The 17,193-nt window shown below is 44.1% G+C and overlaps 1 protein-coding gene and 1 long non-coding RNA gene across 7 annotated transcripts in view; both read left to right on the forward strand.

Annotated features, from left to right (window-relative positions):
- The window catches only part of LOC310698359, a 525,075-nt gene that overhangs the window by 411,536 nt on the left and 96,346 nt on the right, over window positions 1-17,193 (forward strand). The gene's annotated exons all lie outside the window — the stretch shown is intronic.
- PAK3 (p21 (RAC1) activated kinase 3) overlaps window positions 1,837-17,193 on the forward strand; it is an 84,515-nt gene continuing 69,158 nt past the window's right edge. The window contains exons 1-4 of one of the 6 annotated variants that reach the window (XM_083485173.1): window positions 1,837-1,922; window positions 2,035-2,109; window positions 6,691-6,748; window positions 9,396-9,527. The gene's annotated coding sequence lies outside the window, so the exon portion shown is untranslated. Of the gene's footprint in view, window positions 2,110-6,690; window positions 6,749-9,395; window positions 9,528-17,193 lie in introns of all 6 variants that reach the window. The other 5 variants (XM_083485174.1, XM_083485172.1, XM_083485170.1 and 2 more) reach the window with 5 other exon arrangements.

The following is a 17,193-nucleotide window of genomic DNA, read 5'->3' on the forward strand; positions in this document are numbered from 1 at the left end:
GTTAGCACCTGCATGAACCACAAACGGGTGTCTCTTTCCCACCAAGGATGGAAAGGGTGAGTGAAGATCTGACATCAGGAACAAGAATAAAACTCTCTGTTGGGATCTGCTGCCCCTGTGGAACCTGCCACCCGAGGCAGTTGCCTCAACTTGCCTCATGGGCTGTCTGGCCCTGCCCAGACAGAAAGATGGATAGGAACCAGTGACAATGCTGTCATTCCATACTCAGCTACGGTGAGCTACAGTCAGCCATTAAATCTCCATGGAGGAGCTGTAGTATGTACATTGTTGTGGAAGTGCCCAATTCTTTCCCCTGAAGGGTATCTGTATGTGATTTAATCTATTTCCAGTGATACTCCCAAGGAAACACACTTGGAAATCTCAGAGCACCATTTCTTGCAGTGACATCAGAATGATCACATTTTATTGGACGGGGGACAAGACTCAAAGCCAACACACAGTACAATGCTTAGTTGGATTTCTTTTGTGCTTTCTGCCAGATCATGCAATTAATGAAAAATGAATATGATGACAAGATTTTGGATGTTCTAAAGTAAAAGTGTGTCATTTTTCTTGGTGTGGGAGAAGCCATCCTTTTTGGCTGCGATGGGTCCTCAACCTGGCTGAAGGTAATAGTGTAGCTACCTATAACTTCATCACATGTAAACATGTTACCCCTGATACATTGCTCATAGACATAGCATACAAATCAGAAAACTATGCATGTGAGGGCCTTATTAGTGATGGTAACTTGGTTGCAGGAATCCCTCCCTTTGGCATCTGCCTTCCTCTCTTTACCTTTTGGATGCTAACCCAGCTTTACCATTCAGCCAAGTGTGGTGGCTTCCTCAAGCAGCACATGTGATTAACACATGTAATTTGTCTCTTTAACGACCCCAATATGTCAGCCTTTAAATGTTTGTTACAGTTATCTATTCTCTTGCTTTGAGCAAAGCTAGACAGCCAAGAAATACTGGCTCCTTTCCCCCTAATAATAATAAGAAGAAGAAGAAGAAGAAGAAGCAACCAGCAGGTTTGCTATCTTACCATAGTTTTTTAAACGGTAGGTTTTAAGAAACCCATTTGTGTTGTCAGGGTTGCAAGCCAATAACATGTGTGAGCAGCAGTCCTGAAGTGCAATTAATTTGTGTGTGTGTGTGTGTGTGTGTGTAAAAAACAAAAGAACTGCTCCTCTATTTCAGTCTATTTCTATTAGGGCTTCTTTGGAAATCTTTGCATTAAGAATATTTTGTTTGTTATCTGCTTTCAAACAGGCCTTTAAGACTTTTTTTTTTAAATCAAGTTCTCATACACAAAGATGCTGAGCTAGTTTTTAAATGAGTGCTGTTCTTTATTTTGAACCATGCCATATTATTAAACTTGGTTTGTGAGACATGCCTGGCTAGACTAGAGTGTGCTAATGTTGCCACTTGTTTAAATTGTATTTTATGACCCTGAGTGTGAGTTGCTCTAAGAGGGCAGTTTTTGTTGTTGTTGTTGTTGCTGCTGCTCTGGGTCTTGAAATAATCAGGATCCACCTAATAATAATAATAATAATAATAATAATAATAATAATAATAAACCCTTTCCATTCATTTAGCCATAAGGAATGTGCTTGGGTAAGCACAACATTTTAAAAGTTTGCATAGGCTTTAATCTAAAGCCAGCGGAGGGAAAAGGTCAAAGGCCACTGGCGCGGGGGCTGGATTCAAGTTTCTGAATGAGGCCGCCCACCTCAGATTCCCACAGCTGCTTGTCTCTGAAACATAAGATTTGTCTTCCCCTGCCCTGCCAGTGCTATTAGTAGTATTATTATCTGCTCCCTCTCAGCCAATCAGGGCGGCAGGAGCCTGGTGACGACATGTGCTAGGGAACAGCACTGAGGCAGTGAAGCATCCAAGCTACTAATGTTAGGATTGGAGGTCAGAAGCTGCTCTATGGGGAGAAAGGGAAGCCTTTTAATGGACTAAGCCAGAAGTGTGCCTTCCTTTCCCTCCTCACCCACTCCCCATTCTTTCTTTTTTTCCTGCAAAGGGTATTGCTTTCGATGACAATACCAGACCCTAAGAGGCCGACAGTCTGGATACAGCATGACAGGGCAGACTGCAGGTAATGCTTCCCCCAACCTCATTTTCCCCTTTGCTGCTGTTACACTGGGAAGAGGGCTGGCCTGTGGACCTTCCGTTTGCAAGACACCTGAGCCACGCATTCTTCTGCTTTTGCAATCAAGGAGCTTCTCTGTCTCCGCTGCAGGAGAAAGAGGATCCCAGAAAATGCATGCTTTGTTTTTCGTTTTATAGTGGTGCGTAAACCTTGCTTTGGTGGAGGAGTCTTGTTCCTTGTCTTCAAAGCATCTTGCATCTCCCTGCCCCCTTCCTCTCTGATTTGTAAATGTGTTATTTAAAAAAACAAAACAACAGCAGTGTCAGAAAATCTGGAGACTGACATCTTCTAGCAGTTTTAACTCTTGAGGGGATGGAGGGGGAATGGGAAGGGGGGCTTGCGATTGCAAATGCAGAAATCTGTTCTTGCCGCTGACTGAAGTGTCAACACGGATGTCAGCGGCAGGAGCTGCCTTGATGGGCTTCCCATTGAAAGGGAACAATACAGGCTTTGGTTGTTATTCAGATGCACGAGAGAGACGTGGCCTTATTGTAGTACCGTGTGTGTGTGTGTGTGTGTGTGTGTGTGTGTGTGTTTTCCCGGCCAATGCATTAAAGCCATTTATGTATTTTCTTTTGTTTTGAAAGGGGGCTTTGGGGGCTAAAACAATGTAAGGATGTTCTTCCCATAAGGCATTAGTCTGTGATCTTGAAATGCTGGTGTTTCTTTTGCTAGGCTTCCTCCCTTTGTCCCAGACCTGTATGTATGGCTACGTTATCCAAGTAAGGAACTGTCACCATGCACTGTCCTACTCCCTACTGCTCTCTTTGCTCCTTCTGTTTCATGTCAGGTTTTAGGATCTGTTTGTATTTGGGCACCAGAATGGAAGGCGATGAGTGTATCTTTGTTAAGCAGCAATAAGAAGATGATGGTGAAAATGATTTCAAAAAGCAGAGGTGCAAAAATGGGATTGTCTCTAGTATTGTTAAGCATGTGTGATTCAGTGGGCCTCAGCAGCTGAATGCTGATCTTGTTATCCATTTAAAATGGCCCCTATCTCCCCTCTCTCTACTAAAAAAAAAAAAAAAAAGGGTTCATAGTCAAGAGGTTTATTTTCAATGTCTCTAACTGTGGTGGGACTCTCTGGGCACTGGCATTTTGTCTTCATGTATGGTTTTCAACACCTTTCATGTGCCTGGGGATGGCTCTTCCTTTTGTCAAGATGTGTATCACTTCTTTTTTTAAATACTGAGGAAATAATTTTGGGGTTTGGTATGTTTTACACTGCATTTCTTGTTGATCATAATTTTGGGGGGGTTTGGAGCCTGTCAAAATTCTGCACCCCTAGGCAGGGCTGCCAAGGTCGAGTGAGGTTTCGGTTCAGCAGGTCAAAGACCAGACATAGATCTGATTGTTTGAATCTTTCACTGGGGCGGGGAAGTGGGGGGATGCGGGGATGGTGTCAACATGGCTGGCTGTTACAGTGGTGGCAGCAGGGGGGCAGGCAGAGGGAGAAAGTCTGAGGGGTGGGTGAAGCAGCTATCTGCTGTAGGGAAAGATAATAGAAAATGCTGGGCCCTGGTGGGGAATGAAATCAAGTGGTCCCCCATGACTCCTCCTTGATTCATAAATTAACATTCTGCAGTTTATTTCTAGATTTTCCAGAGGCACAGCTGGTGGGAGAGGGGAGGGGAGGGCTGGGAGAAAGGAGAGGGATCATGGGTGGCAGATTGATGCTAAGGAGGAAGATGGGTTTGCTATGCCAGTGAGGAAGATGAGCAGGGGGAGGAAGGAGAGCTGCTTGAGTGGGAAATGGGAAGCTTGAGAGAGGAGGGAAAAGAGGAAGGAAGTCAGTTGGTGATGTTCATAGAGAAAGGAACAAGGTGGAAGGGTGGTGTGCAGTGAGAGGTTGAGTGAAACAGCGGTATAAGAAAGCATCCTGGTGGATCAGGCCAAAGGGGCCCCATCTTGCTCAGTATCCTGTTCCCACAGTGACCAATCAGATGACTATGTGAAGCCTATAAGCAGGGCCCAAGCACAACAGTTCTTTCTCCACTTGTGATTCCCAGGCACTAGTATGAAGGGACAGCAAAACCATCATGGCTAGTAGCCATTGACACCTGTCTCCTTCATGAATCCTCCTTTAAGGCCATCCATGTTGGCGGCCACTATTACATTTACCATAGTTTAACCATGTAGTGCGATGAGACACTGAAAGAAAAACAAAGGAAAGAGCAGTTTGTTGGATCCTGGGGAAGGTTGATCCGTGTACACATAAGGTTCTGAAGGAGCTCCGCAGAAGTGGAGAGGACCGTGGTACACCTTCTACAGCTACGGAGCTCAGCATGTACATTGCAAGGTGTGAATCGTTGATTGTCAGGTCTGGTTCTAGCTTGGTTGCAAGGTAGGCTATCCGTTCTAAGAGCACACCAACTTTGCAGGGGCTGGCAATTTTATTTATTAAATTTCTGTTCTGCCCTTCATTGGAAGATCACAGGGTGGTTTACAACATAAAAACACAAAAATGCATGTCCTAATAACAAACAAAAATAATGACCCCGACACACACTGCTATTATTATTATTATTTATGAAAGGATATGAAAGGCAGGAACTATGTAATTGCAAGAACTCTGCAATTCGGATTGTCTACTTCGGCCATTGCAGACCTCAGGTAGTCCAACCATTTGCTGCCATCTCTAGAAAGTGAATATTTGGATAGTTCGAGGCCTGTGAATGGAATATGACTGACAAATGCCCAATAACGAGGATGGACAGTTCCTCTAAGTTTGGGTGGACAGTTCCCTTTGCATAGTTGCAGCAGTAATGGTGGGGTATCATCAGACAGTGCCTGTTTCATGTGACTGACAAATTCTGTTGCACCTTCTTTGGGTGAATTTCTTCATAACAGAGGCTACAGGGAAACCTTTTCTCTTGGTATTAAGCCATCCCAACTCTGCATTAATTACTAACTTTAGAATCAAGCTGCATCAGAAAGAAGGCATTTCCATTATTTCAATAGGTCTCTAAGTAGGAATAGTATTGGACACAACCCAGAGTTGCCACATCACTTGCAGCTTAAAGTAGAACAGCAGTAATTGAGTGCTGCTATTTATCCATGTCTGAAGTTACAATTTGCTGTTGGGTTTTTGGTTTTCAGTGGTAGTGGTATTTTATATATATTCTAAAGGGACCACCTGCTTCTACATGAACCTGCCGATCCACACCATACATTCAAAGCATATTTATACCATTTTAACAGTCATGGTGTCCCCCAAGAATCCTGGGATCTCCAGTTTCCTCCTCACAGAGCCACAGTTCCTATGAGTCTTTGGGTAAAACCGTGTGCTTTACAAATTCTTGCTATGTGGTCCCAATCCAGCTGAAGAAAGGCAGGTGGTGACCAAAGACAGGGCACTTTCTGGTTTGACCTCGCATCTCTGGAGTTCTTTTCCTAGAGAAGTTCATGGTCTGGTGAAGTTTCTGTTTTGCCAGGGCTTTTAAATGTTGCTTTTGTTTTTATGCTATGTATTTTTTGCTGCTAGAGATCCTTAAAGATATCGTTCATTCCACAATTAAGTGAACTTAATTGATTTGCGCTTCCTGGGCTACTGCTTAAGTCCAGAACTTAAATATGCATATTAGTCTACAGTTCTATGAACGTTTGCTCTTCACACATTAATTACTTACCTTTTTATGCGGTGGTCTGAGGTAGCTATTTTGCTTTCCAAACCCTCCCCCCCCAAAGTATATCAGTCAAAACTACATACCAGAATCTGCTCTGTTAGGAGAAATTTGCACTGAAATGATGCTGAATTTTCATGAGGTCTTAAAGAAAATCACTCCACTAACTGATATAGAAATGTAAAGAACTGAACAAGGGCCACATTCACACCATCCATTAAAAAAGCTACAATACCACAAAGAATCCTGCGAACTATAGTTTTTGTTAAGAGTGTTGAGAGTTGTTAAGAAACCTCTTTTCCACCCCCCAGAGCTACAATTTCCAGAGTTCCCCATGAAGAAGGATTAATTGTGAAATCAGTCTGAGAAGGAAACCACTGGGAAGAAAACAGGGGGCTTCTGACAACTCTCAACACCCTTAGCAAATTACAGCTTCCAGCATTCTTTGGGAGGAAGCCATGAGTATTTAAAGTGGCATCATAGTGCTTTAAGAGTGTGAATGTGGCCAACACTGGAAGAATGAGAAACAGGGAAACTGAGGCTGGGTACACAATCCCATTTACTCTGGCTCCAGTGCACTCCCACAACTGGTGTTTGAAGCCCAAAATGCATAGCATTAGTCACAATTCTTGGAAGCCAACTCTTAGATGCTGAGATCCCTTTGCTCCTCCCCCAATAAAATATTTGAGGGGGACAAGCCCTCAAATGATGTCGATGTGCCCTGTCATGTGATTGATTATGCAGGGCGGGGCAAACCTGCCCCCTCCCATACTCACTGTCACAATCCATCTGTATTCTGTAGCTTCTTGAGAAATACTGCTGTTTCATGTGCTTTCCCTCAAACCAGCTTCCATCCAGTTTGAAAATGTAATCTCTCATTAAGCTGAGGTTTGTATATGCACAGGTGATGGCTTCACTGAATAACAGCTGTGTGAGGACTGTAGGCACGGGAAACAAATCAGGTGAATAATGTGTCTGGCAACATAAAGTGTGACTTGAAACATAGCAGGAGGTAACAACCACCTTAATGTGTTCGTGCCCTGAAAGAGACATGTTTGCCCATCCTTACTGCTTAGCCATTTACCTGCCTGGTTCGGTTTACTGTATCCAGTCCCCCTGGGTCTGAGGCTTTGGCTCAGAGCCTTGCCTGCGACTGACTTTACTTCTGTTGCTCCAACCTCCTTTGCTACTTCCAACAGAAACAGATTCCAATGCTCATCCTCAATCTATCGGGGCAAGTGATGAGGGGATGGAGATTTTCCCAGCACTTTATTTCTGTGAAGAAAATTTTCCTTTTCATAAGTTCATTACTTGCAATGAATATACAATGCACCGTTCTTTAGGTTGTCAGCTTGCATTTGTGTGTCAACAGTTTTCAGTGCCTCTGTTCCCTCCCGCCCTTAAATGTAATTACAGTCGTACCTTGGTTCTCAAACGTAATCCGTTTCAGAAGTCTGTTCAACTTCCAAAATGTTCTGAAACCAAGGTGCGGCTTCTGATTGGCTGCAGGAAGCTTCTGCAGCCAATCGGAAGCCATGGAAGTCGTGTTGGACTTTTGGCTTCCAAAAATAGTTTGCAAACCGGAACACTCACTTTGCAGTGTTCGGGAGCCAAAACGTTTGAGAACTAAGCTGTTTGAAAACCAAGGCACGACTATAATGTTAAGTGACATACATGGCATTGCCATTACATATTTTGCAATAACGTTTTCTACACAATACAACATTTTAACCACATTAAATGTGCTTTAATGTTTTCTCTCAAATATTTCTGGTGAAATACGGCGAAAATTAACGCAGGCTGCTTTTTCTTAAAGCTTTGTTTAGTACAGTCTCCCCCAACCAGGTGCTCTTCAGATACTTTGGACTACAACTCCCATTAGCTGGCTGAGTCTGATGAGAGTTGTAGTCTAACACGTGGGCTTTGGCAAATATAGGTTTATTGGGGTGTTGTTGTTTTTAATAAGTAAGATAAATATGCTAAAATAGATCACTCTAGGGGTCAGAACATTTTCTAATGCAAATCACCCAGTGCATTTTTTTCTGATAGGAAGGTTTTTCTAGGAGTTTTTCCAATTCAATCCCCCCCCCCCCGAAAATCTGCATCACTGGTCATTGCAGTACTTCTTTCTTGAACCTGCTGAGGCTCTCATCATCTTCTATTTCCCTGCTTGGCTGCAGCAAAGGAATCCTGGGAGCTCTTTGTGAAGGCTAGGAGTCTCAAGCAAGTGAAGTATTATAGACAAATGGGATTCAGTGTGCACAGCATTGCTTGTCCTGGTTGGCTGTAGAGAAAATCCAGGGACAATCTTAGAAGAGGAATTTTGTGTCACCTCCTTGATCCTTCTAACTGAAGATGGCCAAGATTGAACTGGGAATGGAAGCATATGCCATACCACTGAGCCAAGGACCCTCTCCCACACCTGGGCTGGGAGAACTTTGGATTTCATCAGTGTGGGTGGCACTGTGGTCTAAACCACTGAGCCTAGGGCTTGCCGATTGGAAGGTTGGCAGTTCAAATCCCTGTGACGGGGTGAGCTCCTGTTGTTCAGTCCCAGCTCCTGCCCACCTAGCAGTTTGAAAGTACGAAATGCAAGCAGATAAATAGGTATCACTCCGGCGGGAAGGTAAACGGCGTTTCCGTGCGCTGCTCTGGTTCGCCAGAAGTGGCTTAGTCATGCTGGCCACATGACCTGGAAGCTGTCTGCGGACAAAACGCCGGCTCCCTCAGCCAGTAAAGCGAGATGAGCGCCGCAACCCCAGAGTCGTCCGCAACTGGACTTAACAGTCAGGGGTCCCTTTACCTTTACCTTTCTCCTTAAAAAGTCCATAACCATCATAGGCTTTCCCTGGTGCCTGTGCCTGGAGGGATATATTACCCCTTGAGGGCTTTCATGACATCAAGAGAACCTAACAATATTTTTCATGCATAATTCAACTGACCACCCATGCCCAAGCTGGCAGCAGTTCACCAGGTTCTGAAGCAGAGGTCTTCTGCATTGCCAGCTATCAGTTTTTTAACTGGCGATGGCAGAGATCTTCTGCATGCAAAACACATGGTCTACCAATGATCCATGGGTGTAGCCAGGGGGGCAGGAGGCATCTGCCCCCCAATCAAGTAAATAAATAAAAATACTTAACTAATAGTAGAAGTAATCAGAATATTTGAAATTGAAATGCTTGCTGAGGTTACCTGGATAATGTTGTGTCACATTCTAGCAATGCAACTGGCAACCCAACTGAGCGATACCTTACCTCAAGGCTCTACTCATCTCTCTTGCTCAGCCATGCACCACTTGTGCCATAGAGCAACCATTCAGTAGTACCTTGTGGAGAGTAAAGACTTGGCTAAGGCCGGTGATGACAGGGGAGTCTCTCAATGGCCTATTCTTACTGAGTGTGCACATAAAAACTGCACTGGGAAAAAAGGAAGAATTTGAGATGGACGTGCTAAAAAGATTTCCAGCAAATCCATAAACACTTTATTTAATCTAGATTTCTTTCTTTAAAAAAAGATGAAAAAGGCATGTTCCTTGCAGTTTTGCAAAATATACTTATTAACTGCATGAAAGGTACTCCTTAGTGTTAACTTTTGCATTTAACTTCCTAGTTTTCAAATGACTGAAGATTTTGACAGATTTTTCTGAGTACTTGGGGTCAAAAGAGAGTAATTTAAAACAGCAGTTGTTGAGACACTTCATTCAGAATCTGCTAGACAGAGCCAGACAGCGGATGATGACAGGTGGGTGTCCCCCCCCCCCATATAAATCCTGGTTACGCCCATGCACTGAGCTGTGCCTCTTCCCTTGGAGATGCTACTCTCTTGTTCTACTTGCATGAGAGTCAGCTGTCTGGCATGTGTGGTGCCTCAAAGCTCCCTCATTGTGACCATTGAAGTACAGGGGAGACGTGAACAGATTGGACTTCCTTGGCTGCAGCTTTTCCTAGTCACAAATACCTTTGTTGTGTCTGGGTTCTGACATTGATGCTGCCCCCAGCCCAGATCCTGCACTGTTGTTTTATCTCTCTCTCCCCATTTCTATTTCCCGCTGTGCTCTGCAGTGATCTTCCTTATTTGCCATCTGTTTTCTTGCCGCAGCAAAAGGCACCCTGATGTGTATACTCACTGGTCAGGCTTCCAGGAATTTCATAGAAATGAAACACTGGGGTTCTATTCTGGGTGTCCTATTATGTTTGCATGTCTGACACTTGATCTCTGAAGCCTACACAGCTACTGAATTTTGGTGAACCTTTGGCGTTCATAAATGTTGTGAGAAGGTGGGGAAAGTAGAATCAGGTCAGCTTTAAAAAGGGATCAGCCAACTATTAAAGCAGAGCCTATTCACATCTGTAGTCTCAGTTCGCATTTTGCATGGTCCCCTGTCACAGACACACATGCAGCTGGCAAGGGTGTCGGTTGTGTTTCCACACTTTTAATGGGCATGTGAACATCAGGAACAGTGAGAACAAATCTGATGCCACTCTCCCCCTTTCTTGTCTTTGAGTGCATGTGTGAAAATGGCTAGTGCATTTATTATTATTATTTATTGCATTTATATCCCACCCTTTTCCTCCATGGAGCTCAAGCTGGTGTACATGGTTCTTCCCTCTTCCTCATTTAACCACAACCCTGTGAGGTAGGTTGGCCTGAGAGATGGTGACTGGCCCAAGGTCACCTAGTGAGCTTCCTTCATGGTTGAGTGGGGATTCGAACCCTGGTTTCTTGGATCCTAGTCTGACACTCTAGCCAGTGGCATGAAGTTGAGGGATGGAAACCTGAAGGTCTCACTTGTGCTATTACTATTGCTTTTGTCTGAGTCTGTCCTCTACTTCTTCCACTCCTTTTTGTGTCTGTCTTCCTTATCCAACTTCTTCTACTCAATGCGTAAGCATGGGAAATGCGCAGAATTGCAGGTGGCAAGGAAATTATGCAGGGCATAGAATCATAAGTACAGGTGTTAGAATCAGCTCTGTTGTTGTTGTTGCCTTTTTTAAAACGAATAGCCTGGGCAGCTTGGGTTGATAAACAGTGCATGATTCATACCTCTTTTGACCAAAACATCAAATTAGCATGACTTGTTGAGAGAGGAGGTTTTCCCGCTTCCATTTCTTCCCATGCCTCTGGTTGATTCTCCCCTGCATGCCAGCCTTTTTGAATTCTAGATTAAGTAGATGAGTTTCAAAAATTAATTATGGAAATGAAGTTTGCACCATTTGCTGCAGCTTTCACTTCCTTCTGTTCATTCACATCTCCTCACCATCACATTAATGATGTCCACATATGCATTTATGAAACTATGGTCTAGTTTGCACATAGCATTAAGCCAAACAATAGTTTAATGCGAAGGAGCATGTGTGAAGATATCCAGAGTGAATATTGTGGCTACTCTGCTCGTCCTTGGGTCCTGCTTCTCTCATGCTACCAGTGGTTTGGCTAACGCAACACAGGAATGCAAGCTCATATTTTGTCTCCCCCAAACAAACCCCAAGCAGCAAACCAATATTAAATCTTGGTTATTGTAACTCATGGTTTATGCGGAGCAAGACATATCAGGAAATAGGGTTTGGATTAAGTCAAATAAATAAGACAAATTATGGCTTAGTTCTGGGCTGCATGGCAGTATCAGATTCAGGGAGGAGTGATTTGTATGTACTCCGGTTTGTTCTCCCTAAGCCATAGTTTGGCTTAGTGTTCAACGTAAACTGGGCCAGCGGAAAAAAGCAATCAAAAAGTAATCACACATTTCATGCAGTGTTTCATTGGTGCACGTATGCACTGCTGCACATGTGACAAAACACATGAAATAATCTTGGTCCAACCACATGTACAACTTCATACTTGGGGTTTGTGTGTGTGTGTGTGTGTGTGTGCTTTGCCAATGCATCTGTGTGCATTGGTGATGGAGAGGTGGTAAATGTCATGACTGAATGGAAAGCTGTGTCAAACTGTGCATGCAGAGTGTTTTGTACAAAATTTGGATTTATTTTCATTTTTAAAGGAACAATGAACAATTCTGGATATGTCAATCTCAGTTTAGAAACAAGACTGGGTAATTTGGAAGTCTAGTCTCCAGGGAGGCCTTCAGGTGAGAATTTTGGAAACATTACTGATGGCTGCCTTTTCTACCCCACTTGTAATTTGTACAGTTGTCAGAACTGGGTGGCTGTTCTGTTCTGTGCTAGATCGGTGGATATTTCTGAGCTACAAAGGTATCTCAATTTGCCCCCAAGCAAGGTGGGGGACAAGGATTGTGGGGAAGGCATGTGACACGCCCATCACTAGTTTTGCGGATCTGTTTGGAATTTCCCACAGCTACCCTTAAGTGAAAACAAAGACATCAGTGCCATTCCCAAATATCCTATGTAACATATAGTTTGGCCTTTATTTATACAGTTATCAGATCAGTTTAGATTTATTTCTTACAACCACCGGTTGTTACAATACGAAGCAAGGAAGATGAGCATTTAATAACAAATGAGATGAGAAATAACATTAACTTAATTAAGCATAAATCAATAAAAAAACAATTAAAAGACTGGCAGTCAACCCAGCAAATGAAATAATAATAAGTCCAGCCTAACTGTACCAGCTTCCTGTTTTGTTTTTATTAACCATGACAAATCAAATAAAAATGATGGAAACAGCCAGGATTCTCCAGTAGTCTTGTATATTTGTCTTAATAAATATATAAAAACAAGCTTGTGCCTTAGCTAGTGCCATTAGGAAGGCAACAACTCTTCTCTTTAGCTTGGTATCCTTTTCATTTTATCTTTTCACACACAGATAGGGCTGGCCCTACCATTAGGCACAGTAGAAGAGATGGTTTATAAGGAATATTTTTAGGGGTGGGGAGTAGACAGAGCAGGGTCCAACATGGCTTCCGCAGGACTCCCTAAGCTGATCTGCTGCCCCCAAGTATAGTGGAGGCTGCTCTCCCATTGCCAACACTGAGGTAAGATCGAGCTGCCAGTGTGTTAGCTTCTGTTTGCGGAATGCAGAGGGACACCACCTCATCTTTTGCCTCAGGTAGCAAAGTATCTTGGACCCATCCTACACACAAAGAACATGGTACCATTGATGGTTTTCCTCTAATACCTTCTGTTAACAATTAAGCAGATAGTGGGGAAGATCCCAACTTTGTCTAATCAACAGCAGAGCTTTATGGCGTTTGTGCTAATCTGCCTACAATAAGTGTAGAAGACATTAATGGAAACCTCACAATAATGATTTCATTAAGCAAGCAGAACTTTTTGATTTTACGTAAGCAGACCTGTGGACGTGGGTGTGCCCTCTCCCAGTCCCCCCCCCCCACCTGCCTGCCCCTTGTTACTTACATCCAGTCCAGAGAGTGGCCCTGCCTGTCAGCTTCTGCCTCCTTAGCTCATTGTGTCTCTTGTAGAACTCAGCAGGGAGGAAGATGGGGACAAAATTTAAATTAATTGGCTGTGCCTGTCATTTTCTCTGACTCCACCTACTATTGCTTTCTCTGCCTCTTGCCATATAAGCCGCAGTTGGCAATAGCCAGCAGTGGCTTGGGGGATATCTTTATAGATATTCTTATATCAAATAAAGGGTCCTGTTTTAAACTTCGAATACTGTTCCAAGGTGTATCATTTTGGCTCTTAGAATTTTGTTCTGGATACAGTGTAAGGTGATTAGAACTTTGGAAGTCTCAGATATCTGGTCCCCGCAGGTATTTGGAGCTGAAGGGAGGGCCTGTTTTCTCCCAGCAGAGAGCCAACATGATGTTCTTGAGATGTTGTAGGTCTTCATCTCCCACCATCCTATCCCTGACCATTCTTGCCTGTGGAATGCTCTCCCCAGAGAGACAAGCATGGTGCCTTCTTTTATATGTCTTTAGATGTTTCTCCACCATCTGAAGAACTATAAAGAAGGTCCAGCAAAAAGCTTTAGACCAGTGATGGGGAACCTCCAAGTCATGGGCCTCATTAGGCTCACCTGGCCTCCTCATTTTACTCGCAAGGCCATTTTGACCAGCCCCCCTACCTTATAACTGACATCATATATATTGTCAGGTGTGGGGCAGGTAAAAATGCAGCTCCCATGGGGTTTGCTTTTGCAATCACTATCATGGTTGTTGGGCATGCAAAGTGCCTCTGATGTGGTTTGATTTCAAACCGCGTGAGCAAAATTAAATATGACACCATTGTGCCATCAGGTGATTGGCAGGTAGGTGGTTGGCTGGATCTGGCAGCCCACTCCTACCTTAGAAACTCAGAGTAACTTGACTGGTTTACTATAGGTCACATGCTTGAATATTTAGTCTTGGGACTGGTTTGCTTGCATATTACATGTTGCTTAATGACTGTCAGCAGCAATGATGGGTCGGTGCATCCACTAAATTCAGAGGCAGTACACTTGTGATCATCATATGCTAGGGCCAAGCAATGGGAAGTGGCTGTCTCGATTTTGCTGTGATGTGACTACCACAAAAACAGCTAGGTAGTGCCACTTCTGGGAATAGTGTGCTGGAGTAGATGGTCCCTTGGTTTGATTCAGCGCAGTCAGTTATTATGTTGGCAATGGTTTCAGACAACTTCTTGCGTCAGAATCAAGCTATTTACAAGCTAAGTAAATAAATCAACAGCAACAATTGTGCATGCTTTCGCACACATACACCCAGCATAGATCAGATTGTTCCCAAATTGTACTCCTGATAGCCCAGAGAGAAAGCCAACAGAACTATGGGCCTCACCAATAATCAGCGTAACGAATTGTGGCCACATCTATAAGATTTAACCAGTATGTTAGCCTGAGGCATACCTAATGCCTGTTCATTAAAGGATCAGATAAGCATGCAGGCAGCATTCCAGTTGTTAAAATATTCATGTGCCAATAGGAGTGTCTGTTCCTAAGACAGGCAAACCTGAGCGTAATGCATGACAGTCATATGGCTCTTGACTGGTCAACATTAAACCAATTTTCTACCCCCTTGGTTACCTGCTTTTCTTACTGTTCACAGCAGTTCCCCTGCAAATTACCCCAGTACTCACAGGTTGCTGTTTTTCTTCAAGTAGAGCTGTTGCATAACTGGACTGTGAGTTTGCTTGCTGTGGGCCACTGGTCCTGCCTCACTGATATGCCTATGGAAGAGTCTGTCATTGCCCTGATAAGCTGCTTCTTACCCAGCTGTAAAAGCCAGCATCTTAGCACACTGTAGAACAGGGGTGAGGAACCTGTGTGCCTCCTGATGTTGTTGGATTCCAGTTCCTGTCCACCTGTGTCAATACCACCATTAGTCAGAAATGAGGCAACTTGTAGTTCAGCAACACCAGGAGGCAGGGGTAGTGCAAAACAGGAAGTGCTGCTTTGCCCTGCCGCTGCCATCACCACTTACCTGCTCCTGCTACTGCCTGCTCTGCTGCCGCCACATGCTCTGCTGCATCTGCCACTGACGGAGAAGCAATACCACCCATAGCCCCAATTTTGGGCAAGATTGTGCCAATTTGGGGCATGAGCTTGCCCAAAGTTCGCACTGAGTGTGGTGCCACTTCTGTGCCAATGGTGGAGGTGGCAGAGCAGGCAGGGCACCCATAGGCGTACCTGATGGGGAACTTCTGCCACCTGAAGCAGCAACCTCACCCTGCCTAATAGCTGAGCTGGCTCTGTCTGGAGGAACACGAGTTCTATTTTATTTCAGTAAACATGTTCCTCAACTTAGTGCCGTCCCCTTATTTTGGACTACACCTTCCATCATCCCCAGTCAACATGGCCAGTATTCATGAATGATGCATGTTGTAGCGCAGCAGCATCTGGAGGGCCAGAGGTTCCCCAAAATCCTGCCCACACCCCGTGCATTCAATGTGCACTCACTTAAAATGGCTGCTGAGTTCTTCCCTTCCCCTCTTTGTGCACCAAACTTTCTTCTGATTCCTGGACCAGATAATTCATCTCTCTCTCCTCCACCCCAAATTAGTTACATCTGTACAGCACTCCCCAGATTCCACTTAGGGAAGTTTTCGTATGCCATCACTGGAGACACCAGTTTTCCATCAACAATGAAAGCTAAATGCTGCACACAGCAGTGGGAGAGCCGAAAAGCATAGAGACACTTGTCTAATTTACAAACTTGTAGCACCAAACAAAAGAGCGATCAATGATTGAATACAGTCCACCATTTATTAATAGAGAGATAACAAGTTGGAATTCACCGTAAACAAAATCAAACATTGCTGATAATGTGCATAGATTTATTCTGTGCTGTTTCAAAGGATTAAAATGTGGATGTTAACAGCAATGTTTGATTTTCTTATTAATGACTTCTGTGATATCTCTGTTAATAAGTCATTGACTGTGTTCAATAATTGATTTAACCAGTAGATGGACACCAGCAATTTGAGAAGGTCTGGGTGCCGACACACATTGCTTTCCCCATGGCTACTGCACACACACACACTAGTCCACTCTCAGATAGACATGGTGAAGTTCTCTTCCATGAAAGCTGCTCTGACTTTCATCTTCATTCAGAAATAATGTGATCAGGCTGCCCCTCCTGACCGCTAGCCCACTTCCTGATCTACTGTCACTCTTCCTAGTGATCAGGTGCTCTTAAGGGCTGTTACAAGGACATCTGTACCAGGGATGGGGAACTTGTGACCATCCAAACGTCGTTGGACCCCAGTGGTCAGGGATGGTGGTTAGACCACTGCAATGCATTGTATGTGGGGCAGCCTTTGAAGACCATTCAGTAACTACAGCTAGTGCTGAACACAGCAGCTGACTTGGCAACTCAGAGAAGAAGGCATGAATATATAGTATGGGTCCCCGCCTGACTGAGCTGTTGGCTAGCTTGTCTCTGAGGCCGATTCAAAATGCCAGTTTTGCTCTTTAAGCATTGTACAGCTTGGGACCCCCATAGGTAATGGACTGCCTTTCCCCATATTAAATTGCCTGCTCCATAAGATTGTCATACATGTCTCCTCTAAGGAAGGTTAGAGCAGGGGTCAGCCACCTTTTTCAGCTGTGGGCCGGTCCACCATCCCTCAGACCATGTGGTGGGCCGGACTATTGGGGGGGGGGAATGAACAAATTCCTATGCCCCACAAATAACCCAGAGATGCCTTTTAAATAAAAGCACCACATTCTACTCAGGTAAAAACATTCTGAATCCCGGACCGCCCATGGGCCGGATTGAGAGGGTGATTGGGCCGCATCTGGTGGCCTACCCCTGGGTTAGAGTGTGGTGTCCACCATTTATGCTCCACATCTATGGAATGCTATGCTCCACTTGGCACCCAATTTGTCATTGTTTCAGTGCCAGGCAATACATTTTTGTTTTCCCATGTTTTCCCATGGGCTGCCTCAGTGACTGGATGTTTTTACCCTGATTATGTTTTTAATATGGTTGTATATTTATTTTTACTAGTATCACTGTATTTCCTTCTTG

This window comes from Podarcis liolepis (assembly GCF_965112155.1).
Source record: "Podarcis liolepis genome assembly, chromosome: Z".
In the NCBI taxonomy this organism is placed as follows: domain Eukaryota; kingdom Metazoa; phylum Chordata; class Lepidosauria; order Squamata; family Lacertidae; genus Podarcis; species Podarcis liolepis.